Consider the following 27,132-nt stretch of genomic DNA (forward strand, 5'->3'; position numbering starts at 1 on the left):
GCAAGCCGTGTCCTGTCTCCTGAGGGCGTGGAGTGAATCCACTTTGGGAGAGTCAGCGCATCAGCAGCAGGGCTGTGTCCGTGCTGGTCCTGAGCCCGAAAGGAGGACAAGGAGGGCAGGGACCTCCTGCTTCCACCTGCCCTCACCTTGGTCCCGAATCAGGACGCCTGGGAGTCCACACGCAACAACTTTGGGGTGGAGAGCTGGGAAGGACGCTTCTCGTCCTCCGGACTGAGAATCTTCTCCTCACTTCCTGCCCCTGGATCAGCCTCTTGCTAGCAAAGGGCCTCCTCGGGACAATGGCACCAGAAGAAGGAGCAGATTTCCGGGGCTTCAGGCCTTCAGAGTCACGGGGCATCACGTATGGGACAGCTGCAGCCCAGTCAGCCCATTACACCCTCTCCTCCAGGATTTGGGGAGGGCTGAGCCCTGCCATGGTGATTACGAAACTCATAGAGCAATGCAAAGGACCTAGAAAGGGCTTCCCTGGTGGCGCAGTGGTTGAGAGTCCGCCTGCCGATGCAGGGGACACGGGTTCGTGCCCCGGTCCGGGAGGATCCCACATGCCGCAGAGCGGCCGGGCCCGTGAGCCATGGCCGCTGAGCCTGCGCGTCCGGAGCCTGTGCTCCGCAACGGGAGAGGCCACAACAGTGAGAGGCCCGCGCACCGCAAAAAAAAAAAAAAAAAAAAAGCTGCAGCTTCAGCTTTTCAAAAGACACAGAGAAAGGAAGCGAAAGACATGCACAGACTGGAATAAAATATTTGCAAACCACATATCTGATAAAGGCCAAGAATATAGAAATAACTCTCAAATCTCAACCATCAGAAAACAAACAACCCAATTCAAACATGGGCAGAAATGCAATGGTCATTTCACTGAAACATACAAATGGAAAATAAGCACATGGAAAAGTGCTCCCCGTTCTTAGTAACTGGAGAAAAGAAAGTAGAACCACAGTGTGACGTTGTCACACGTCGGACGCCACCCTTAACAAGGATGCGCCTTGGAAAACCGGACCCTATTCAGCAGGAACACGGGAGAGCCTCAGAATTACCGTGCTGAGTGGTAAAGCCAGCCCCAAAGAGCACACGTGTTATCCTTCCACTTCTATAAAAAATTCACATTAATACGTAGTGACAGAAAGATCAGGGGTCACGTGGGGATGAGGTGGGTTAGGCAGTCATCGGAGGGAGGGGTTACAAAGGCGTGAGGGGCTTTGAGGGCGTTTGGTGATGAGGTTAGCATTTAAACAGCCTTTAGAATTTCAGGAAGCAGCCTGTCCTCCATCGTGTGGAGGGCCTCATCTAATCAGTTGAAGGCCTGGCTAGAACAAAAGACCATCTCCCCGAGCAGGAGGGCGTTCTCTAGCCGGCGGCCTGCGACTTCACCTGCGCCCTGGGCTCTCCTGGTCTCCAGCCCACACTGCAGATTTTGGACTCACCAGCCTCTGTAATCACCTGAGCCGATTCTTTTTTTGTTTGTTTTTTGCAGTACGCGGGCCTCTCACTGCTGTGGCCTCTCCCGTTGCGGAGCACAGGCTCCGGACACGCAGGCTCAGCGGCCATGGCTCACGGGCCCGGCCGCTCCACGACACGTGGGATCTTCCCGGACTGGGGCACGAACCCGCGTCCCCTGCATCGGCAGGCGGACTCGCAACCACTGCGCCACCAGGGAAGCCCGCACAAGCCAGTTCTTGGTGAAGAATCTCTCCGTCTACACACATGCATGTACGTACATTTGTTGTTCTGTCTCTGAGCACTCTGCTATGACCCCCAAGGAAGGCAGGACTTGAGGGTCCACGATACCAGGGCAAAGGGAACCACAGGGTCATGGCATTCAGTCCGGGGCTTTCCCTCCCGGGATTTCTGACACCTCAACTGTGCCCACGTGGCGTGAGAAACCAGGCAGGAAACAGCGGCGCCAAGCCAGAATTCAGGTAGGGACTCCAGCAACCTTGTGGCATCGGGAGGGGGTGGTGGCAGCAGTGCAAGCCCTGCCCAGGTGAGGGGCCCCGGGCTGTGAGCTGAGACCCAGGACGAGGGCAAACGAGAGACTGGCCATGCCTGCATCACCGCGATGCGCGGTACTTTTCCTGCTGCTGGAAGAAGACGTTTTTGGCTCTGAGGGAGGTTACATCATTCAGACTCTTTACGGATGTTCACGCACGACATCTGATGCAACCGAAGCTTTTCGGGGTGCTGGGCCTCAATGTGTGTGACCTTGAGTGAGCTACTTCATTTCTCCAGCCTTAGCTCCTCAATGTGAACGGGGGGCGGGAGTGGCAATGCGGGCGTGAGGCATCCTGGTCCTTACGGCTCACAGGTGAACCGTCACTTTCCTCTCCCCTCCCTTCTGCCACAAACTATAGCACAAAGGCCAACTGTGAGGATGCCTCCCCCCCCCCCCAAGCTGGATGTGTCAAGGGTCCTGCCCAGGGCAAGCAGGGGTTTGATAGGAACAGCACACACCCCTGGCGGTGCTGCAGCGTCTGGTCACAAAGGCACAAAGCCCTGAGGGAGGGGACGCAGCTGCTCTGTGTCGGTGGCCCCTGGTGCCCCAAATCCCCTGTGAGCTTACAATCCACGCTTCACCTGAGCGATGGGGCGCTGTCTTATCAGGAGATGCGGCCAGGCCATCTGTCTTCTTACAAATTACTGTTCTACCACCGAGCTATAAAAATTGCTATTTTAGCATCTCAGGAAATGCTTCTCCCACGCAAAGCACTGAGAACTCGCTGTGCCCTTCACGGGGTGACCCGCTTCACAGTGTTTCTGATTCAGCAGCGCTTCCATCCAGAACCACGCCATTGGTCACCCTGCAGCTGCGGCGTATGTACAGACCTGCGTGTGTGTAATTATACGCACTGCAATCATCACTGCTTTGGACCCAGCAATTACGTTCTCCCAAAAAAGCAGACACGTGACACACGCCCACTGGTTTATCATCACACCATTGGAAAGATGGGACCCAACTCAGAGAGGCGGAGAATCGAGTTCAGCCTCATCCCTCATGCAGGCTGGAGCTCTGGTCCCCCAGGCGGACCCAGCTGGGCCCACGCTCGGCCCGAGGTACCACATGATGTTACTTTTGTGTCCTTATGGGTTGATCAGACACCTTTGAGAGCGAGGACCTCTTCTCAGTCCCCTGCTTTCCACCCGCCTTGCCCATTGCAAGTTAGTGTTCTAGAAATATATACACGTATTGACTAGAATTTCTGGAAGCCCAGGGGTCTTGAGACAGCATTCAAACACTCAGCTGAAGCTCTTTCTAAGGGCCTACCCGCTCCATGCAAAAGGCCGAGGGACGCAGACCTGAGCCCGGGGCCAATTCTCTCCTGACTGAGATGATGTCTGCGTGGGGACGTAGGGCAGAGTCTGCAGACGGTTTACACGGGGGCCAGACAATAAATAGCGAAGGTTTTGCAGGCATGTGGGCTCTGTAGCAGCAGCTCAGCTCCGCCATCTGAGCGAGAAAGTGGCCACAGAAAGTCTGCAAATGGACGGGGCAGCTGTGCTCCGGGACAGAACACACGGGAGCTGCAGGCTCTGAAACGTGAACTTCATGCAATTTCCATGTGTCACAAAGTATTACTCTTTCAATTTTTACCCAACTATTCGAAAATGTAAATCCCATTCTTAGCGTGTGGGCTGCAGAGGGACGTGGTCTCAAAGCCCCCTCGGGTTGGGCCTGGCGGGGGTGACCCTTTTCTCTACCGACCTTTGAGGGCTCCTGAGCCTGCAGGTGGGAGGGGAATCTGTTGAGAAATGAGGGGAGAGCCGGAGGTCCGCAAACACAAACGGAGCTCCACCCTTAGGGAACTGACCAAGACCAGCCCCGATGGGGGAGATGCTGAGCAGGGCAGATGGGGAAGGAAGCTCCCAGGCCAGGAAGCGGGGCAGCCGGGCCGAACGCACAGGAATCCCCTGCCCACCACAACCGGGCGACGTCCTGCTCCCAGAGGGAAGGACAGGGCCGGGGCCCAGCCAGCCAGCAGGGAAGCAAACTCACCACTGGCATTTGCCAGCGCGGCCACTGTCCTTGGTGCTGCCACGCAGCCGGATGCAGTATTGGGGCCTCCCAGCCCCAAATCCCCGCGTCCCAGAGCCACGGGCAGCCGGCCCTTCCCGGCCAGGCCCCGGCCCATCCGTCCTCCCCCGGGGTGGGGGGGCGTCTCCAGGGAGGGGCCCTGCCCCAGACCCTTCTCCCAGCAGAGTCCTCACAGCCAGATAAGCGCCCAGCTCAGCTCAAGGTGGGCGGAAAGGCAGAACTGCTTCCCTAATTGGTATTTTCCAGTTGACAGAACATTCTATGCTTTTTTTCACTTGTATCATTTAATTACCAAATGTTTTCATTTTTGAGAAGACCTAAAATTGCAGCGATCTCGGGGATTTAGTGAAGGAATGCAAGGCCAATTTCGCCTAATTACGAAGCGTCTCGGCGGTCACTCTGGCGTGTCCCAGAGCAGGCGCTGCAGACCCCCGGGCCTCCCCGGAGGTGGGGCTGCGCGCTGACACAGATGTTTACCTGAAGTCCTGGGCCAGAGCCTGGTTCACATTCAGAAACCAGACTGTTTACAGTGGCCACATCTGCCTCCCCTCGGCTTCGCTTTCATTTGGCTGTAACGTTCTGCAGGTCTCTGTGGCGTCCCTGTGGGAGTATCTGTGACACCACGCGAGTCACGCCATCTCCGGACGGCCCCACGGGGGGGACGCGTCGGCTCCCGGCCTGGCCACCCGGGCGGTCAGCCGGGCTCTGGGCCGGCAGTGCCGATGGGGTGGGTCCGGGGACCCCTGGGTGGGAGACGGACGGGCGTTCAGCCTGGGCAACGGCCTTAGGGGGAGGGCAGGGGGCTTCTCCATGCCCCCATCCTCGCAGGCCCAGGGGGTGCGATGCCGGACACCCTGGGGCGGTCTGGGAACTGAGGCTGCGGGTGGGCACCGGGCTCTGTCAATGTCCCCGGACTCTGAGGGGCCCTGCTTCACAGGGACCCAGTGTCCAGAGCCCAGAGCCCAGGGACCCAGGAGGGGGTCAGTACCAGCACAGGAGGAGGTGGGGGTCACAGACAGGGCTCCTGGAGGGGCAGAGCCACAGCGGGGTCAGAGGGCGCCTGGCACAGGGGTCTGGCCCCGACCCCTTCCCCTCCACCTGTCCCCAGACCTGCTCCCCCCTCCACCCACCAGAACACGGGCTGCAGCCGCTCTGGGGGCTGCAGCCCTGCTCTCACCTGCAGCCACGCCCTGGTGTCTGTCTTCTGGCTGTGCCGGACCCGCCCGAGTGGCCCACGTGCCCGGGACGCTGCCAGCTCCTCTGCAGACTCCGGCTCCTCCGGGCACCAGCCTCGGTCCCCGGGTTGCAGGACCGCAGTCCCCGCCCTCTCCACACACCCCATCCCCCGGGTGACCGCTCAGGTGAAGGGCATCGCCAACCCGTGCGTCCAGGTCAGAGACCCCGCGGTCGCTGGGCCTCGTCCTCGCTCAGGGCCCAGACCCCTCCTCAGAGCAGCTGTCAGGCAGCCCGGACCGGCCCGTCTCTGGGTTTTGGCCCCAAGGCCCCCACCTCAATCCCACTGCCCACCCCTCTTGCAGGGCCACCCCGCATCCCCCGGGCCTGCAGCCCCCCCGGGCATCCAGAGGTGCGCCCCCCCACCCCTGCTTGAATACCCTCAGCAGCTTCCCACTGCTTTTGGGAAACTCCAGCAGCCGGCGGGGACAGCAGACAGCACGTGGCTCTGGACCCCTTTGCCTCCAGAGACAGAGCCCTGGCGCCTCCTCGCCCACCTGCTCACCCCGAGGCCTTCCCGCCGGCTCCCCACTCTGGACACGCGAGGCTGCCCGGTCCCCACCCCCTCCGCCCAGGATGGAGCCCTGAGGTGTCGCCGCATGTGTCAGGGCCTCGCTCACACCAGCTGCGGCCACACGCCCGCATCCCGGGCGCCCAGAAAGGATGCTAACCTGTGGTCACCCATCCTGGCCGGCAGGAGCCTTCTTTACCCTTCTGGTTTTCCTTTGTTCCCTCTGTTTTCTCCAGTTGCGGTAAAATGTATACAACGTAAACTTTGGCATCTTAACCATTTTTAAGTGCACACTCACATGGGTGTGTTACCATCACACCATCATCTCCAGAACCTCCCGTCTTCCCCCCGACACGCTGCCCCCATAACACTCACTCCCCTCCCCTCCCCCAGCCCCGGCCCCACCGTCCTGCTTCCTGTCTCTGTGGATGTGATGACTCTGGAGACCCCATGGGAGTGGAGTCACACAGGATTTACCCTTTGTGTCTGGCTTATTTCACTGAGCACAATGTCCCCAAGGTTCATCCATGTTTGTAGGCTGTGTCAGAATGTCCTTCCTTCTTAAATTAAGGCTGAGTAGTATTCCACTGTGTGGATGGACCACATTTTGTGTATCTACTCACCTGTTGATGGAGATTGGGTTGTTTCCACATTTAGGCTATTGTGAATAACGCTGCTGTGGACATGGGTTTGCAAATATCTATTTGAATCTCTGCTTTCAATTCTTTGGGTCGACACCTAGGCGGTGGGGGTGGCGGGTGGCCGGGTCATATGGTAATTCTATGTTCAACCCTCTTTCTCCAAAGGAACACACTCTGCTGGCTAGTGCACTCTTTAGTCTTTCCCTCTGTGCTCCCTTCTGCTTTTTAGAATGCTGATGCAATGGCGGGTCCTCCAGCAGCCATCTTAAAACATGAAGGATGGATTCCTCCAGCTAGGAGTGTGGAGCAGAAAGACGGAAGGCGCTTGAACACCTGAGTATCTGTTGGTGCCTCTTCGTAAAGAGCCTCCTTGGAATCTAGATTTTAACACTGTGATTGAGGGCTTCCCTGGTGGCGCAGTGGTTGAGAGTCCGCCTGCCGATGCAGGGGACAAGGGTTCATGCCCCGGTCCGGGAGGTTCCCACATGCTGCGGAGCGGCTGGGCCCGTGAGCCATGGCGGCTGAGCCGGCGCGTCCGGAGCCTGTGCTCCGCAACGGGAGAGGCCACAACAGTGAGAGGCCCTTGTAGCGCAAAAAAAAACAAAAAAACTGTGATTGAGGCTTAGAATCCTATCTTGCTTAGGCCATTGTTACTGTGAGTTCCCTGTAATGCACTGGGTCTTTAAAAATAACACTAGAGTTTGGACAAATTGGAATAATTTTTTCATTATAGAAAAGAATGAAACATAAATCGAAGTTGACCAAATCTCACCACCCAGACGCGTGCAGACTTAGCACTCTGGTTACTGCTCCACTTTTTGCTACATCTGCCCGGACTTTTTCCTTGCAAATGTGTGTGATTATGCAAATAGAGCTGTCTACCTGTGTACTTCCCAGGACATTCATCTTTTTTCCGTCCAGGACTTTAATGGCTAATATTATTTGAAGTGGGGTTGTCTCTCTTCCGTTACTATGTTAGAAATCTTTAAGCAGCGCCACTTTTATGTGTCAGCCTGTGAGCGCTCCCATAGATGAAATTGCAGCAGGGAAATTGCTGTTTCCAAGCACAGGGAGGGTTTGAGGTTGTGGTCCATTCTGCCAGGCTGCTTCCAGAAATGCTTTCGTCCCTCCCTCCGCAGGCATGGGGCTCAGCAGTCAGCTGGCCTCAGAGCAAAAGCTGAGGCTGATACCATCTTCCCAGGCTGCCCTCGGAGAGAGAAAGGGCGCCTCTCTTTCCTTTCCCAGTTTTTTCTTTTCTTTTGTTTCCTTCCTTTTTTGTTTTTTTTCTTAACAAAATGCCGAACGTTTTTCATACATGTGGCTAACATCTTAGCTTGCCCATTTTATGTGGGTTTGGTGTATTCTTCAATTTTTAGATCCTCTAGATATTAATGGTAACAACCTTTGTCATTATATTTAGCGAGTGTTTGACCGCACCCTGAATTTGTTTGGCTATCAGTTTAATTTGGTTATCTGAAGATACCTGTGTTTGTGGGCTTTTTAATGACAAAGGGACGTGGCCTGAATAACCAGGACCAGCAGTGCTTCAGTGGATAGAATAAGATGGGCAAATTCTGTGACTTTTCTCACTTGAAGTGTGGATTGGGGAGATGACAAACACTTACTAGTCGCTGGTGCGATGCAAAGCTAAGGTTCTGCATATCCATGTAGTGACTTAATTATGTAATTACCATCCCGCCACCCCGCCCCGTCCTGGCTGACACAGAAACCTCTCCATCTTTACAGAAGAGGAATCTGTTCACGGAGCCCTTCCTTTGGGCTCACACAGAAGGGCTGGTCATAGAACTCCGACGGCAGGGAATGAAGGGCTGTTACCAGTGGCTCTTGGTCAGATCACGGCTTTTGGTGCCAAGGCAGAGGGCTTTATCCCAGAGGAAGGTTTTAGGCAGGAAACTAACGTGCAGGATGGAGGCCGCGTGGCCCTGGATTGTATGGGAGAAGCAGCCACCCTGCCGGGGCCCGGCTCCTCCCCCTTGCCCTGCAGCCCCGCCCAGCCCTGCCCCGGAGCAGGGAGGAGCCGCCAGGCCGCAGCCCAGCGCCCGCGCCTGCCACCTGCAGGGCAACGGGGCGCAGCGACCCGCGGCTCAGCGAAGGCCAGCGTGGGGGCTCTTGCTCAGCTTGTCTCTGTTCCGGTCCCGCAGCCTCGGTTGGTGCGGGAGAGACGTGAGCCAGGCCCCGAGCAGCCACGGCCCGGCCCGCTGTGCGCTCCGGAGCCGCACCCTCACCCCACGCTGAGGCGCCCCCATAGCCGGCCGCTCAGGCAGCGAAGCGGGTGAAGGCGCCCGCAGCGTGACCACCTGCAGCTGCTCCCAGGGGAGGGGGCCGAGCGTGCACGGGTGTGTGTGTGTGTGTGTGTGTGTGTGTGTGTGTGTGTGTGTGGCGGGGGCTCCCTGCACGGTTTGCCGCTTGCTGCCATGTTTGCTACTGGCTACGACATTGCTGGCCGTGCAAGTGTCATCTGGGCCCGTGGTCATTATGCCCCTCCATCCCTGCTGGGCACTCAGGGTGGCAGGGAACCAATGCAAGCGTGCTGACGTCCACACTGCCTGCCGTGCCGGGAGTCATGTGGCCTCTGTCTGTGACCCAGGGTGGATGGAGCCTGGCTTGGGGCAGTTCCTCTCCGTGGGAGGCGGCAGCTGCCTGGGTAATGCCTGCAGCCAGAGGATACTGGCTGAGGCAAGTGTGGTTATTTGCATCCCGAGACAGTACCAGGCTGACCTGTCTGCTCTGAGTAGGGCGCTGTGTCTCACCCAGCACCTGGCTCAGCCGTCAGGATCTTTCAAACAAACTCAGTGACACACTGGGGTCCTGTCTCCCGGGTGCCCGCCACAGCCGTCAAGCTCACCACCCTCCTCCCAAAGGGCTCCTGTCCCCACCTCCAGCCTCCTTCCCTGCCCTGCCTGGTCCTCCTGCAGCGGCTGCTGCTGTCTCCTCCAGGCAACGTTCCCAGCGGCCTCCTCTCCCCTTCCTCTTCTTTTCTTCTCTCTGCCTCTCCCTCCCCCCGACTTCTTTATTTGACATCTGTATGCAAGAAATTCCCGGCGTGACCCTCCCCCATAGCCGTGCTCCCACACATGCTTTTGTGATCCGCTACCTGCTGGACGCTGCACGACTCGTCGCGGGCACCTGCCCGTCCGCACAGGGCTGCCCCGGAGCCCCGTCCTCCCCATTGGGGGAGAGCCACGGCTCCCGGGAAGAAACCTGGGCATCGTGCTGGGGACGGGCTCTTCCTTCGACCCCACACCCCATTCATCAACAGAGCCGTCGCTCTCAGCCTGAGATGTCTTCACATTTGTGCACATCTTGAAGTTATGGCTGACGGCCCCCCTCGGGCCCATCATTTGTAATGTGCCGGAAGCTTTATTCTCAGAACTCGGCCGGTCCCTTCCATTCTTCTTTCTGTCTGACAACCTGTCATCACAGAGCAGCGACAGTGGTCTCTAAAAAAACCCAAACCATCCCCTCTCACCCCCTCTGCAAAGCCCCACTGGCTCCCCGCTGTACTTAGAAGAAAAGCTAAAAGCCTCCACGGAGGCTGGTGCTGCTGGGCTGAGCGCGCGTCTTCCCGTGGGGCTGTGTGAACACACGCCTGGGGTGTGGGGTGACGGGTCACCACGATGTCACGTGTCCCAGGACAGACGGATGGATGGTGTCTCTTTTCTGGCCCATATTTTATTATTATATAAAGTTAGTTAACTCGATTTTACAGTTTAAGGCATGTGGATCTCAACCTTTTCTGTTTAACTTATTTCTGGTTATTCCGTACTTCAGCCGCTTGTGTCATTGGTGATGTCAGGTGAAGCCGTGGGTTTGGGGTTTCGTGTATTTTTCCTTGTTCTCTCTGCCACTTCACGTATAAACACTGTCTTCCCCAGATGGACAAGGGCTGTGCTCCAGGCCAGGCGCACACGGGCATCCACCCAGCCAACACCGCCTCTTTGCTTTCTTGGTCTGATTTGCCAAGATTTGTCAAAGACCAAACGCCAGGTCTGTTGAGTTTTTTCGTCTTTTCCCTTCTTTTCTATTTCTTTATTTGATGCTTTTATCTTTGCTAATTCACCTCTTTTCGAAAAATTGAAGTCAAAGACTTTGTCTCTAATTCCCCGAACAGTTGTTTTTATTTAAATAAAAGGATTGCAATATGTGCGTCGTCCTGCATCCTGACAAGTTTTCTTTAATTTGTACATTCCTTTAGATAGAAAAAAAAATCTGACTTTTGTTACTAGGCAAACAATATAGCGGTAAATAAATTAAAAGTGAAAACTTCCCCCCAACTCCCTCTAATTCCAATACCACATTGTCAACGTGAGACATTTGGGGTATACATTTTCAGCTTTCTGTGCTCACGTGAACACAGAGAGACAGAGATCTTTTTTATTTCTCAAACAGGAATATTTTAAGGTCACATCTGTAGATTTAACTCATTCTTTACAAATAGTTGCATAATATTCCATACTTGAGTTGTATCATCATGTATTAAACAGTCACCCTGTTGGTGGAAAATCATATTATTTCCAGATCATTTGTTGTGTATTGTTTTGCAGTTTCCATGACACATAATGCCACGGTAGACATCCTTGTTTATGAATATCTCTGTGCTGACATGTTTCAATTAAAGCTAAGGTCCAAAGGGGTCTTGAAGAGACAAAGGATATTTGCAATTTAAATGCAAAAGACAAAAAGACTAGTAGAAATACGGACAAATAATGTAAATGAGAAATTCATATAGAAGAGGAAACACTGATGGCCGGAGCACACATGAAAGGACCAACAATAGTCGTACAAACGCAAAGGAAAACTACAGATGAGATCCATCACTCCTCCCGGGTCGGGGAGGAAGCAGGGGGCCATCAGTCACAGCCAGGAGCACAGCCCGCTCATCCCAGTGTGCACAGGATTCTTCCCGTTTCCCACTGAAAGTCCCGCACCCGGGAGACCCTGCAGACTTGAGCAGCCCCCATGGGTGGAGAAGTTCAAGCTCTCTCCCCAGTGATCCGTCAACAGCAAACAAGGGGTCTGCCGGTACCCGCCCCCCACCCAGGTTTCCGACTGCGTTTCTCTCCTGAGGCTTCTTCTGTTTTCCACCCCCGCAGCCCGGCCCCACCAGCACCACAACAAGTAACACTGGTGGCATGGGGGGGGGGCTCTGAACCTTCCTTTAGTGGCGACGGTTTGGGGTCCGTATTTTAAAGTTCTGGTCCTCACTGCCTTTTGAAAAATAATATTTTCCCCACGTAAGCCTTCTCTTTCCACCTTTGTTTGACGTGGGGTTTTGTAACAAGGGGGGTTGAGTTTTATCAGGTACTCCATGGGTGTATGAAGAGAGGATCCGTTATCTCATGAGGTTTTCCAGCAGCACCAGCTTCCTCTGGAGCGGATGCCCCGACGGGTACAGTTTGGAGGATGCACTTGTTTCCTCTGCCACAGCGGAGAAGCCCGAGCCTTCCTGTCTCCTGGCAGCTGAAGTCGGGCGAGTGGGACATCCGCTCCCCTCCCTCATTTCCAGACCTTCTCAGCATCTTGACCACATCGGAGGCCAGTTTCCTGAGCGAGGACCCAACCAGCATCCCCTCAGAGGAGGTGCCTTGCCCCGACCCCCGTGGCCTTCCACAGGTACGACTCAGCTCCGGTCTCTCAGGGCCTGTTGACATTGGATCTATGAGGACGAAGAAGGCTATGGCCACACGCCAGTCAGAGCCGAGCTGGAGGGTGTGGGAAGCAGGTGAGTAACGGGATTCCAGCCCAAACCCAAGTCAGGGCAGGCCTGGTAGGGATTTTGCCTCCGTCCTGCAATTGTCCCCTCGGTCACTGGACTCCCGGCAAGAGGAGGCTGGCACGGGCTGCCCGAGGAGCACGTGGACCCAGAGGTCACCAGCCCGCAGGACCCAGTCCATCAGGGGGACCGAAAGGCCCCGAGGTCGCTCTCCGGATCCATGAAACCCTCCGGTCCTGACCGTGCGCAGTCCCAGCTCGGGTTCAGAGAAGGACAAGCAGCTCCGTCAGATCAGGACTCTGAGAGCAGCCTCCGTCCGGGCCACCTGCCCTCCCGACCACGTCACCGCGGCCTCCGGCTTCCACGCAGAGCCGAGACCCGGTCAGCGTCTGCCTGCAGCTACGCAGACTTGCCCGTGTCTTTCTGTGGACGCCGCCAACACTAGGCAGCCCGGCTCTGTCGTGGGTCTGCGGGGACCCCGCTGGTACCACGTGGCAGGGAACCACGCCACCCGCACTCAGAAGACACCCTGCTGATGGGGCCAGAGAGAGGAGGCAGCTGAGCTGGGGGCCTCGGTGAGACCCTCGCCTTCCAGAAAGCGGGAGGTGAATTCAGTGAAGCCCCAGAGGGGACACCTCCGGACATGTCCAGGCTGCTCCAAAGTGCGGGGGCGGGGTGGCTGTCCCCTACACTCCCTGCCACTGAGCAAAGTACACAGCGACTGGTGGGCCTTCTAGACCCCTGGGTGTGACCCAAGCCGCATTCGCTCTGCGGCTGCGACCCAGTTACCAGGAGACCCAAGAGGCTCAGCCCTGAGTGAGACCAAGGTGGGGAAAGATCCCAGCGGCCCAGCAGCTCTGCTCTGGGCGTCATGTGTGCTCCAGATGCCGTGGGCCGATGGAGGGCCCACAAGGAGGCTCCAGAAAGCCACAGGGGAGCAAGGAACTCTTCTCTTTGTAAACAAAAAATAAAACCCCTGCTTTCTCCTGCATTTTGATGGGAAAATAAAGCCTTGGTCACGCGACAACAAGTGGCTAAGGGACTCCAAATGCCCACTGGGGCCTGGTCCCACCCAACAAACCTACTCCACCAGGGGGCGGGGGGCAGGCAGACCCAGCCTCGGAGGGAGCTCCCAATCGGGTAAGAGCGTGACCCACGGGACCAGTGACCGCATCACTCCCCGGCCCCGGTCCCAGATGCTCTCTAGGATACGGCGTCGGTCGGGGTAATCCAAGCTCTGCCGTGCATCAGACGAGGCCTGAAATCAAGGGAGGTATCTTCGTCTGTTTCTCCTCCAAATCAGACTCTGAGACACGGACTCACCAGGTCTTGGTTCAGGGAGAAGACGGGGTGAGGGGGTGAGGCAGACACTGTGTGTGTGGCTGCAGGAGCCCCTGGGGACCGTCCCTGGGTCTGCCTCTCTACTCCTGCCCTTCATGTGTCCTTCATGGGCTCAGGTTACCCCTGGAAGGGAGTTAAACCACCACACTCCCCGGCTCCCACACTGGGGTCCGCAGGTGACCAGAGGTGGCCCAGAACTGAGCAGGTGGGAACTCGCAGCACCTGCTACAATCTGCTTGTTCAGGGCACAAATCAGGGGCAGTTACGAAGCTCGTGGGAGAGAGCCCTCCCAGCAGAGGCTCGGGGACCTGGCTCCTTCCTCACATGTCCTGGCCTGGGGGAGTCTCTCACCTCCAATCACATAGAAGAAAGAGGCAGAGAAAGGGGAATGCCAAGGGGCGGGGCCGGAGGGGGCATCACTCCTGCCCACTCCCTTTCCCTGAGCCCCAGGCCCCACCTGACCTCAGGGGAGGCTGGGGTCGAGGAAAAGGGGCCCCGTGAGCACCTAGAAGGTCTCGCCCCGGCAGGTGTTTGGGGAGGATAAAAACTGCAGCAGAAGTGCACGTGGCTCTGCAGAATCTGGGGCATGGAGGCTCCGGCTGGGTGGTTTCTGAGACGACGCTGCCTGTCGTGCACACGGAACTCAAATGATGAGCCCACAGCAACAGAGTTCCATTTTCTCTGGTGTCCCGGGCTTTAAAGGGACGCAGAGCCAAAGTTTTGTCCCCAAAGGGAAGGCCGAGTGGCAGCTCCCCGAAAGCAGCTGCCCTCGGTGCCCCGCAGCTCTCTGTGGCGTTGGCCCCTCCGGGACTCAGACATCTCTGCTGCGTGGGCGCGGGCGCTCACTGCTCTTCCCTCGGCTCCTGGAAGGGGCTCCATCCCCGCCGGCCACTCCATGCTTTCTGTCGGGCAACAGTGCCATCTGGTGGCCATCTCTGCACATTCCACCAGTCCCCTTCCTGGTCAGAAAAGAACATCTCAGAACCCAAGATTCAGGCACAGAGTGATTTTTCTTTTCTTTTTTCTTTTTTTTTAAACATCTTTATTGGAGTATAATTGCTTTACAATGGTGTGTTAGTTTCTGCTTTATAACAAAGTGGATCAGTTATACATATACACATGTTCCCATGTCTCCTCCCTCTCGAGTCTCCCTCCCTCCCACCCTCCCTATCCCACCCCTCTGGGTGGTCACAAAGCACCGAGCTGATCTCCCTGTGCTATGCGGCTGCTTCCCACTAGCCATCTACCTCACGTTTGGTAGTGTATATTACTCGATCAAATGCAGAAGCTTTTACTGAATTCAACAGGAAAGAGTTAAAGCTCCTAAAAGCTCTCTTGCAAAAGCAACCAGGGGTGTCTATCATCACGACAGCCTCATCCAGAACATCCGCCATGGGGTGGATGAACTTGATCTTGGCGCGTCTGTCCAGGACGTCGGGGGGGAGGGGGGCGCCCGCAAAGATCTGCTCTTGTATCTTCTGAATGCTTCCCACTTTTGAAACTGTGGGACCATTTATGGTGAGAGGGGCAAACCAGTTCTAGCAACCACCTGGTTCATCACAGGTGATATCATACAATGTCAAAGTCCTGGAACCATGAAGACAGTCCTCCAGTGTTCAGGAGAAGAGAGCAGGCCATTTCAAGAGCATCTTGTATGCCTATTACAATGGTTAATTTTGCGTGTCAACTCGGCTGGGCCTTGCTGCCCAGCTGTTTAGTTAAACACCAGTCTAGATATTTCCTTGAAGGTATTTTTAGATGAGATTAACATTTAAATCAGAAGACTTGGAGTAAAGCAGGTCACCTGCCATTTGGTGAGCCTCACCCAATCAGTTGAAGGCTTTAAGCGCAAAGATTGAGGTTTCCCAGAAAAGGAAGATTTCAAACTCAAGACTGCAACACAGGAAGCCTGCTTGGGTTTCCTGCCTGTCCACCTGCCCACGGAGTTCAGATGTGCCCCCGTCCCAACTGCATGGACCAATTCCTTAGACTAAATCTTACAGAGAGAGAAAACCAATAGGATATATACACACCCTATTGGTGCGTTTCTCTGGAGAACTCTGATTGATACACATGCATCCCAGGAAACAATGGTAAAAAGCCCACTGCCGACTAGAGCGGGGCTTGGCCGGCGCCAGGAGTGGGTGTAAGGAGTTCCATGCCCCTCTCATGTCCTTGGTCTGGTGAGGCTGGAAGGTCTGTGGGACTTGGAAATGCTCCTTAATCCACAGGCTCATTCAATCGGCAACTCACCAATCTATCCACATACGGTCATTGAGCACCACTGAATGCCCCCACCTGACCCCCCAGTGGCCAACGGTAACTCTATAATTTTTTTTTTTTTTTTTTTTGCCATACACAGGCCTCTCACTGTTGTGGCCTCTCCCATTGCGGAGCACAGGCTCCGGACGCGCAGGCTCAGCGGCCATGGCTCACAGGCCCAGCCGCTCCGTGGCATGTGGGATCCTCCCGGACCGGGGCACGAACCCGTGTCCCCTGCATCGGCAGGCGGACCCTCAACCACTGCGCCACCAGGGAAGCCCTATAATTTTTTAACTTTGTGATTTGGGTGATTTTTCTGAACTATGAGCTCTCTGCTGGCAAAACCAGAAAGCCCGTCGTTTTTCCTGACCCAGTGTCACCTAGGAGACCCTCAGTGACCACATACTTTGACCTACTTCCTCAGAAAACAAGAGGTGCATGAGCAGACAGCGGGAGACAGCGGGGAGACAAGCTCATCTCGAAACCGGTGCGTCTTATTAGGAAAGAGCTTCACGCCAATGATATTTCCTGTCTTTCTGTCACCACCTGGAATTCTGCTGATCATTTAAATGTTAAGACAGTCTTGAGGTCTTATTATTATTACTGAAAGGTATCACGTGCAATGCTTTCTTCTTGGCTCTCTGGCCTGATAATTCCTCCACTGTCCCTGGGAATCTGAAGGCGGAAGGAGCCTTAGCCCAGACCCTCGTCCCTAAGGGCACGACTGCCCTAAGCGGGGTCCAGCCCAAGGAGAGACACGTTTTCATCCCTTTTCCCGCCTGGGTCTGCAGATGGTGGGAGGTGGGCGAGGTCACAGATGATGAGGCAGAAAGTGTGGGATAAGTGTTCCTCCCTGGAGTGAGGGGAGCAGCTCAGGGCTAGCCCCACAGTCGCCCACACATTTCTGGGGACAGCAAGCATGGCCCTGGTGGGTTTGGTCACAACTGTAAACCATGGATATCGCCTGGTACATGGAAAATCACATCCCAGCCCTGCCCAGGTCCTCTGGCTGCAGCCCCAAACGGACGCAGCTGCTGTTTCCCCCCAAAAGGAACTTTCTTCCGTCCCGTTCTTCGTCCACGAGGAGCCGCCACGCTGGGCATCTCATCCGCCAGACGGCGCAGGGGTGCCTGAGCGCCGGTCCCTGCAGACGCCGGCGGCTGTTTGCACCAGGCCTGTGAGGTCGGGCTGGAAGGCTGCTGAGGGCGGTCAGACATCCCATAATCGCAGCACAATTGCAGAAGGACTCCGGCCCCGATCATCACCGGGAACTCTGAGTTACTGAATGAGGTGTGGGTTTGCCCTCATTTTCCATGTTTCTGCGTTACTTGGGATTGGAAAACTCAAGCGATGTGTGTTTTTCTATCGTTGTAAAGGCAGCCAGGATCTCAGGCTAAAAGAGGGTCGTCTGTGGTGCTTTCACACTCAGAAATGAACGATTCCCGAACGTCACCCACTCCTAGCAGAACCGTGTCTCCCACTGCGGACGTGACTGTTTCTCTGAGACCAAGGGCACGCTGTCCCGCCAGGCTGCGCACGCAGCCACCCCCGCTGCGTTCCCAGGGAATGCTTTCTTCCGCGGCCCGCAGACAGCGCCTCTCTGGACAGCCGGCCTTATCTTCAAGCAGCAGCTGTAGGAGAGATTAGTTCTTAAGATGAGCTGGATTTGAAATATTTTCACCAAAGACAGAAATGTTTGAAGATACGAAGTTCCCAAAGTCAGTTTATCGAAAGGTATTTGGGCCTTTACAGATCAGGGCTGATGGCCGCTGAAATGCGTCTGCTGGGAACATTCCTCGGGGCTTTACAGCCTCTGGGCAGATCCGAGGCCCCTGGGGGGGCTGCTGCGGGGGGGGGGGGTTCAGGAGGATGAACTGGTTGCCTTTCCAAATCCCTGCTCTGGTCTCATGGTGGGAAATGCGTAAGAAGAAACATTAAGAAAAACACAGCTTGAAACCCATCCCCTACCTTAAAGAAAATTATATGAAATGATGATTCTTTTGTACAAGAGAGATATCACCATCAACACACTCACTGAATTTCCATTCTTTACACACACACAAATACACACCACTATTGCAGGCTCTCATTTGCCAACACTGAAATATTGCTTCAAAATCAATAGCCTTTGTGATTAATGAAAAACACCCACTGTCTCGGACTACGCTTGACTAATTGTCTATCTCGCTCAACATCACATCAATCCGATTTTCATATTTTAATGTCAGCTCCCATCATTTTGATGTGATGAGTAGATATGTAATATTTAAAACTCCCCGTGGATTCTATGAAATGCAAACTTTTAAGGGGACTTGTGACAGAGGAAGGCAGAACTAAGAGCAAGTTGAAATCATGCCTCCCCCCCCACACCCCATTCTTCGGCCCATGTAGTCCATCACTTTCGCCTCCAGAACGCCAAGAGTTAAACAGTAGAGAAATGTTGTTTGTTCCCAAATAGCCCATTAAGTTCCCTGAAGAACGTTCCCATCCCACGGTCCTGGGTTACTTATGGCCATTACTTGTTGTAGATAAGTTTGCTTTCAGCCTGGAAACCTTGCAAATAAGCAGAGATAAGACTGTAAAGTAAAAATAACTGCTAAGGACTTGAGGATTTGCAGGCGCCTTGTGATCCAGCCTGCGTGAGCAAGCAGAAGAACGAAGCAATGCTGCGCTTCCTTGAAGGCCAGGTGGCTCCAGGAAGTCTGCAATCTGCCTTCACCCTCTAATCTCAGATCCTCCTGCTTCCCCTTTCCCCTTCACACAAAAGAAGCCCGAATTCTACCCCGAATTCAGGTGGTTCTTTAGGACATTAGTCCGCCATCTTCTCGGTCTGCTGGCTTCCGAATAAAGTCACCATTCCTTCCCCAAGACTCTGTCTCTCAACTCACTGGCCTGTCGTGCGGTCAGTGGTACGAGCTTGGACTCAGTAACAGAAGGGCACTGGGGAAAAAGCCATTGACAGACAGTGAACACTTATAGTTTCGCTTAAAAATGCACCCTTCATTTTTCTTTTGAATTTTATTTTATTTATTATTTTATACAGCAGGTTCTTATTAGTTAATGATTTTATACACATTAGTGTATACATGTCAATCCCAATCTCCCAATTCATCCCACCACCACCACCCCCAGCACTTTCCCCCCTTGGTGTCCATATGTTTGTTCTCTACATCTGTGTCTCTGTTTCTGCCCTGCAAACCGGTTCATCTGTACCATTTTTTCCAGGTTCCACATATATAAAAATGCACACTTCTAATAATGTGAGTCCACAACAGATAGAATCACACTGCTTCCTGTATGGGGTAAGACCTCATTTTCCCGATTCCTCCCTCCTGTGTCTGTTGCCATGGTGATCAACATCCCACATCCACGTGCGCCCTAAGCATCCAACTCATCATGATCATTAGTGTTTTCAACAGTCCGTGATCTAGTAGAACAATGAAAAATAAGGAAAATACATTTTGCCTTCCTTTTTTTTCCCATTTCTGACACTTTTCCTTTGTCACACGGCTTTTGGGTGCTCTGTTCATTTCTTTTCACTCTTTCTTCTCTTTGCATTTCAGTGTATGTATTTCTCTGGCCCTATCTTTAAGTTCAGATTCTTTCCTCAGCTCTGTCAAGTCTCCTGATGAGCCCTTTTGGAGGCACAAAGTTCTGTTACTGTGTTTTCAATTTCTAGCATTTCAATTTTATTCTTTCTTATAATTTCAATCTTTCTGCTGAAATTGCCAGTGTGATTAGAAGGCCCCCACGTGTCTCGTCTCATAGAAAGCCTTCAGACCCAAACACCATCCTGGCCCATGTCACCAGAGGTGAGTGGCACCTTTCTTTGGACAAGCATAAGTAGAGATGGACTTATAAGGATGTACTCTTTGGAGGCTGACCCGCTCAACATTTAGGTCTGTGTTGTCACATGTGGCAGTTCATCTTTTCCTTGTCGCCAAGGGTTCCACTGGACAAATACACAATTTACTTATCTGCTTTGTAGTTTATGGACATTTGAAATGTTTCCAGTTCTGGGCTGTTTGGGATAAAGCGCCTTTGAAGATTTTTGTATCTGCCTTTTTGGTTAACATCACCATTCACTTCTGTTGGGTGTAAAATAATCAGGGGGATTTGCTGGGTCGTGAGGAAATAGTTTTTGAAAATGATTGAGCCAAGTTTTGCTTCTTCAACAGCGTGTGAAAGTCCCAGCTGACCTCACAGCCTGGCCATCATTTAGTATTTTGTCATTTTCATTTTAGCTGCTCTTACACGTGTATAGTGGTATCGTATTGTGACTATAATTTTGTATTTTTCTGCTGCCTGAGAATCTGAGCAGCTTTCTCTATGCTTATTAGCCATTTGGCTGTCCCTTTTGTGAGGTGTCTGTTAAAATCTTCTGTGCATTTTTCCATTGGATTATTTGTGTCTTTAAAATTATTCACAGAGGTTATTATTATTATATTTAAATTACTCATAGTAGCCTGCTACTAGTTCTTTGACAAATATGTCCCTTTTCAACATCTTCTCCAGCCCTTCTGGTTGCCTTTCCATTTTCTTAACGGTTTCTTTGTAATGAGAGATTTCTTAAATTTTAGACATCCCAAACTATTATATTTTTACCCTTTAAGAGAACATGGATCATCGTAAAGTTGTCCTCCTAGGTTTCCTATAAAAGTGTTATTATTTTTAAAAATCTTTCACATTTAGAAATGCAATGTATCTGAAACTGACCTTCGTGTATGGTGTGAGGTAAGATAGTCTATTTATCTCAAACCATTTATGGAAAAAATGACCCTTTCCATGTTGTACTAAAGCAACCTTGGTTATGATCACCTTGGTTGTAAATAAGGTTATCGTATAAGACGTGGGACCATTTCTGGACTCTCTGTAAGCGTGCTGTGCAGTGCGGTGGCCGTTAGCCACATATGGCTGTTTAAAATGATTAGTAATTATAAATAAACAAAATGAAAAATTCGGTTCTTCAGTCTCTTCGGTTACTATTCAAAGACTCAACAGCCAATGGTGGGCAAGCGTGCACCCCATCGGGCAGAGCACAGGTGTAGAATAAGGCCGACACGGCACAGACGCTCCTGTGGACGGGGCGGTGTGCCGCTCCATCATTCCCCCCCCCTCCACCCCCTCCACCCACCCCCACCCCCCGGCTTTCTTCAATCCGTTTCTCTTAAACTCTACCTTCACACTAACTTTGGATGTCTGGTAAGTAAATCCTCCAGCTTTGATCCTCAAGATGGCCTGGGTTCCTCTTGGCCCTTCGAATCTCCATATACATTTTATTTTATTTTTATCTTTTAAAGATTTTTGGGGGGAGGATGTGGACCATTTTTTTAAAAGTCTTTATTGAATTTGTTACAGGACTGCTTCTGTTCTATGTTTTTGGTTTTTTGGCTGTGAGGCATGTGGGATCTTAGCTCCCTGACCAGGGATCGATCCCGCACCCCCTGCATTGGAAGGTGAAGTCTTAACCACTGGACCACCAGGGAAGTCCCTCCATATACACTTCACAGTCAGCTTATCAATTTAAACAAAGTGAGCCTCTGGGATTCTGATATGGGTGACGTTGATTCTACATATAAACCTTGGAAGAACTGACATCTTTATAATGTTGGCTTTTCAAATCTACAAACATAATACTTGGCTTTATTTACCTACATCTTCTTTAACTTCCCTCAAAAATATGTCGCGGGCTTCCCTGGTGGTACAGTGGTTGGGAGTCTGCCTGCAAATGCAGGGGACACGGGTTCGCCCCCTGGTCTGGGAAGATCCCACATGTCGCGGAGCAACTGGGCCCGTGAGCCACAATTACTGAGCCTGCGCGTCTGGAACCTGTGCTCCGCAACAAGAGAGGCCGCGATAGTGAGAGGCCCGCGCACCGCGATGAAGAGTGGCCCGCGCTCACCGCAACTAGAGAAAGCCCTCGCACAGAAACGAAGACCCAACACAGCCATAAATTAATTAATTAATTAAAAATTTAAAAAAACAAAAATTAAAAAAAAAGTTATAGGAGCCTTTTATAAAACAAAAAAAAGTCGCAATTTTCATTAGTTCTTTCTTTCGTTTTATACCTAGGTCATTATTTTCTTAAATTCCCTTGTTAATGATATATTCTAAATTTCATCTTTTATGTTATTGTAGCTTGTTAGCAAAACACGATTACTTTTTATATTGATCTTGTATCCATCTATCTTGCTATATTAACTGATTGATTATAATAGATTTCTTTGAACCTCATACATTCAAAAATCATGTTATTCATGAATTACAGAAATTTTATTTTCTCCTTTCCAATATTTACTGTTATTGGTTATTTCTTTTTCTTGCCTTATTGAACTGGGTTCCCCAAGTCAGTGTTTAATTGACCTAGAGATCAGATGCAACCAGGTTTTGTTCATGATTTTAGGGTATAATGTTTAGTATTTCAGGATTTAGGTGTTTTTTCATACTTTTATTTCTTTATCCAGTAGCATATATTTGTTAGAATTCAGTTTAGTGTTTGCTGTACGTTTTATAGATTTAAAAAATCAGATAGGAATGTTTACTTCTAGTCACAGTTCGCTAAAATTTTTATTATGCTGTGGTTCTCAACTGAGGACATTTGGCAAAATCTGGAGACATTTGCGGTTGTCATGACTTAAGGTGTGTGGTGCTGCTGGCCTCTCGTGGGTAGAAGACGAGGATGTTTCTAAATATCATCCAATGCACAGGACAGTCCCCACGACAGAGAATTCTCTACCCCAGATGCCAGCAGCCTAAGACTGAGAGACCCTGTTGTTAGGATTGCTGTGGAATCCCGTCAAATGTCTTTCTGCATCAAAAGAGACGATCAAATGAATCTTCCTCTTTTTTTCTGTTTTGTAATGAATTATATCGATTGTTTTTGAATGTTAAACCACCCTTGCAAACCTGGAATCAATTCCACTTGATCATAATATATTATCTCTTAAAATGTTGTTACACTTAATTAACATGTATTTTGTTAAATAGTTTTGCATCTGTGTTCGTGACAGAGCTTGGTTTTACATTTTTCTTTCCTGTAATGGCCTTGAAGGTTTGGGGTATCAGAGTTATGCTAACCTCATAAAAAGTTCAAAAATCTTCCACTCTGTTTATCTCCAGAAAAATGTATGTAAAATTAGTACTCTTCATTTTTGTTTTTGGAATTCACTGATGAAGCCATCTGGGTGTGGGGTTTTCTTTGTGGGAAGGCTTTAGTAATGGATTCAGTTTACTTAGCAGACATAGAATGATTCAGATTTTCTCTTTCTTCTTCATTGACTCTGTAGAAATTTAGATTTCAAGGAGTTTATCCATTTATAGACATTGTCAAATCCTTTTATAATCTTTCTGATGTTTGTGGGGTCTGAAACGATGTCACCCTTTTCTTTCCCCGTGTTGGAAATTTGTGTTTCTTTTCTCTTGATTACACTACAACTCTTTTTTTTCCCAATGCACGGTTGGCCTGGTGAGAAAAGAAAGGTGATCATCATGAATTCTGACTCCACCACCTCCCTCCCGGTTCTCTGGGCTCCAACCTGAGGAGGAGAGAGGCAGTGGGATGACAGAAACATGGCATCCCCAGATGACAGGCCCAGCAAGAGGGTAGGGGTTGCCTGGGCCCTGGTGAGGCTAAACGTGGGCATTTATGTGAGAAGAAAGAAAAATGAGGCACACAGGTGGTTCACACTGCTGACAGCTGTGCAGGGTGTGGGGCTCACACCCGCGTCTTGGCTGTGACGCTCCAAGTCAGGGGAGAGAGGAGAACACAGGTGGAACGCACACTCCCATCACGGCTTTGAAAAAACAATGACCCTAAGGTGCATTTGGTCACAGGCTGTCCTTTACATTCTCATAAGTGTCTCTTGTATCTATTAAAGAAGTGTGAACAGCAGAGAATCTGTATCTAGTGCTTTTCAAAGCAAGGGAACAGAAAGTCCTGCTTTTCTCACAAGCCCAGAGACACACACACACGATCTACAAGACAACAATTTACATTCCTTCTTTCTTCCCAGAATTTACTGATATCTCTCAGTCCAGGAAGGAGACTCAAGAAGGGGCAGCTGTGCATCTGTTTGATTCAAGAAGCTCTCATGGGGCCCGAGTGAGGGCTCACGAGGAGGCGGGGGGTGCGGGGGCAGGAGAAACACTGGGGGTCGGATGGAGAGCCCCCAGCCCGGGCAGGACACCCCCTTCCCCAGCTCAGCCCCACCCGGTCCCCAGGCTCTGATGGCAGAGCCCTGACCTCCTTGGTATAAGCTGTGCTCGTCCACACAGCCTTCCTCCCTCCAGGGACGGCGCTGAGAGTAGATTCTAGACACGGGGATGTGCGTGTTCACAGAAACACGTGAATTGTATGTGCACGAGTGTTTATATCATGTTAAGGAATTACCCCATTGCTGTTTCCCTGTTACATATCAAGCATTGGTGACTTTGATCAATACCTTCTCAGGACTGTGGGCATAGCTGATGGGCCTCTACCCATGCAGTGGGGTATTCTCATACGTTTATCAATACTAAGCACATTTACATTCTTGGTACACATCCTCTATTGCCAGGACGTGTCACTGTGTAAACGCGACGTTGGATTTGCTTTGCCGGTACTTTCGTTCAGGAAGCTGGGCCCGTTTCTGTTACGTGGGAGAGGCTGCAATTCTGTGACTGTCCCGCTGTTGCCAGGTCTTCACATCTGTGTGATGGTGAACCCAGAATGAGGTCTTGACACACAGAGACCCGGAGGCATCCTGAGAAGGGGCAGCTCTCAGGGTCTGAGTGGCTCCAGGGGCCTCTGTGGGCAAGTCTGGGTTGTGAATGAGGTGGGGGCAGAGCAGGAAGGTCTGGGGGGAGGTGTGGGCAAAGAGCTGGAAGGAGGGCCCAGTGGGTGAGGAGGGGTTCGGGGTCCTCTCCATCCTGACGATGTGTCTCAGAAGCTTGGGCCCAGGGGCAATGAAGTCCCTGAGTGAAATCATGGGGAGGGGGAGAGAAAGAGCCTGGGACAGCGGGCTGGGCATCGGCACAGGCCAGCTGAGGGCCAGAGCCTCAGCTCTAGCAACGGCAGCAAACGGGGACGCAGCAGCTGGAGCCGGGTCACGCCATGATGACTGTTTACGGTGCTTCCTGGGATGTGCTTATCCGTTTGCTGGGCTCCAGGTTTTCGCTGACCCAACCCAACGCTTAGAAACTTTTCTCAGTTTTCTAAATGTTGCCACTTCCCTATTGCATCTGGACCTTATAATTGTCCTGGTCACCGGCTCCGCAGGTGACAGGCGAGAGGAGGGGTTTCCTGCAGGATCACCGGCCCCAACCAAGACGCCTTCCCTCGAATGGGCCACAGCCTCTGAAATATGGTTAACAACACACGTTTTCCTTTCTTTCTCTTTTTAATTTTGACTGGGGTATAGATGACTCACAGTGCTGTGTTAGTTTCAGGTGTACATCAGAGTGAATCAGTTATACGTACACATGTAACAGCACCTTTTTATATTACTTCTGACGCTTAAAATACAGGATGATCGTGCAAAAAAAGAAACTCAGGAAATATAAGAAAGACGTTAACGTAACCAACAATCCCAGCACCCAATGGTAACCTTTGGATCAACGTCTCCCCACCTTATCTTGCCACCTCTACAGCTATATTTCCTTTTCAGCTGTGATCTCCATGTAAGCATAGTTCTTTTTGACTGACCTTTTATCCATGTCATTAAAGAAGCTTACTTGAGAAGGATATTTTATATTCATACCCCATCTTAACACACCTGAGAGCGCTTGTTAATTCGGCCTTTCGGCCTCTCCAGGACATCAGTTTGCTCATAATTCTTGGCGACTATATGGACAGCCTCACGACAGTTTTACCATTTATTTTTAAAATCTCCGTGAATTTCACAGATGGAAAAGGGCATCTCATTTATTGCTTTAATTTCTTTTTAGTGAGGGTGATTTTCTTTCTTTACATTTTATTGTCTTTGAATTCTCTTTGTTGCTTTAAAAAGTTATTTCTGTATGGAGGACATAAACTCCTCGTGCTCAAACAACGTGGTTTGCTTTCCACTGCTGACTATGTGCTCGTTTAGTTTATAATGCTTTTTTTTTTTGTGGTACGCGGGCCTCTCACTGCTGTGGCCTCTCCCGTTGCGGAGCACAGGCTCCGGACGCGCAGGCTCAGCGGCCATGGCTCACGGGCCCAGCCGCTCCGCGGCATGTGGGATCTTCCCGGACCGGGGCACGAACCCACGTCCCCTGCATCGGCAGGCGGACTCCCAACCACTGCGCCACCAGGGAAGCCCAGGTTTATGATGCTTTTAAAGTCATTTTCACTTTTACTTGACTGGCCAGCACACTTAGATGGCATGAGGATGAGGATGTGAGAAGTAAAAGCCGGGTACCGTTGGGGAGAAGTGAGGCGGGGTGTCATTTCAGTTAATCCGCGTTACCAGTGGGGGTGGAGAGGTGGATGGTGGCAGAAATTCAGAGGACCCGTATGTGGGCCCCGCACGTGGCCCCAGCAAAACTCCCTGCATCTGAAGCCTGGGCAGCCCCAGGACGACAGTTTACACCTTCCCACCAGCTGGGACCAAGTCCTAAGAACTAGGAGGTGCAAGCAGGCCTGAGAGCTCACAAGCTCCCCTCCCCAAGCCGTACCCCAGGGCCACACCAACTGGACAGGACAGTGGGCGACCAACCACCCAGTGGGAGCTTGCAGCCTTGCCCGCAGACACTGGGGAGAGGAAACGAGAGATTTCTCATTTTGTTTCAACATAAATAGAGGGTGTACACAGGGCTGCCCAAACCTGAGAAAGGTAAAGAGATGTCCTGATAATGACGCCCAAAAAATGTAGAAAAAAGGAGAGGGAAGGAGAGAAGGGAGGGAGGGAGGGAAGGAAAGGAAGGAAAAGACAAATAAATAAATCTAAGTTAAAACATAATCCGGATGGACTTCCCTGGTGGCGCAGTGGTTAAGAATCCGCCTGTCAATGCAGGGGACACAGGTTCAAGCCCTGGTCCGGGAAGATCCCACATGCCACGGAGCTACTAAACCCCTGGGCTACAACCACTGAGCCTGTGCGCCTAGAGCCCGTGCTCCGCAGCAAGAGAAGACACCACAGTGAGAAGCCTGCACACCTCAACTAAGAGTAGCCCCCACTCGCTGCCACTAGAGAAAGCCCGTGCGCAGCGACGAAGACCCAACACAGAGGAAAACAAACAAACAAGGAAACATAACCTGGGAAACAAAAGTGCATTTCCTCTAAATGGTTGAGTTACGCAGCAAATCAAAATATGGCAGAATCATTTGAATAGGACTCATGGAAGAAATGATAAAACTATAGAAAAGTTTGAAAAGGGACACGTGGAGACCCGTAGACAAAAA

Source organism: Delphinus delphis, chromosome 8 (genome assembly GCF_949987515.2).
Source record: "Delphinus delphis chromosome 8, mDelDel1.2, whole genome shotgun sequence".
Taxonomy (NCBI): Eukaryota; Metazoa; Chordata; class Mammalia; order Artiodactyla; family Delphinidae; genus Delphinus; species Delphinus delphis.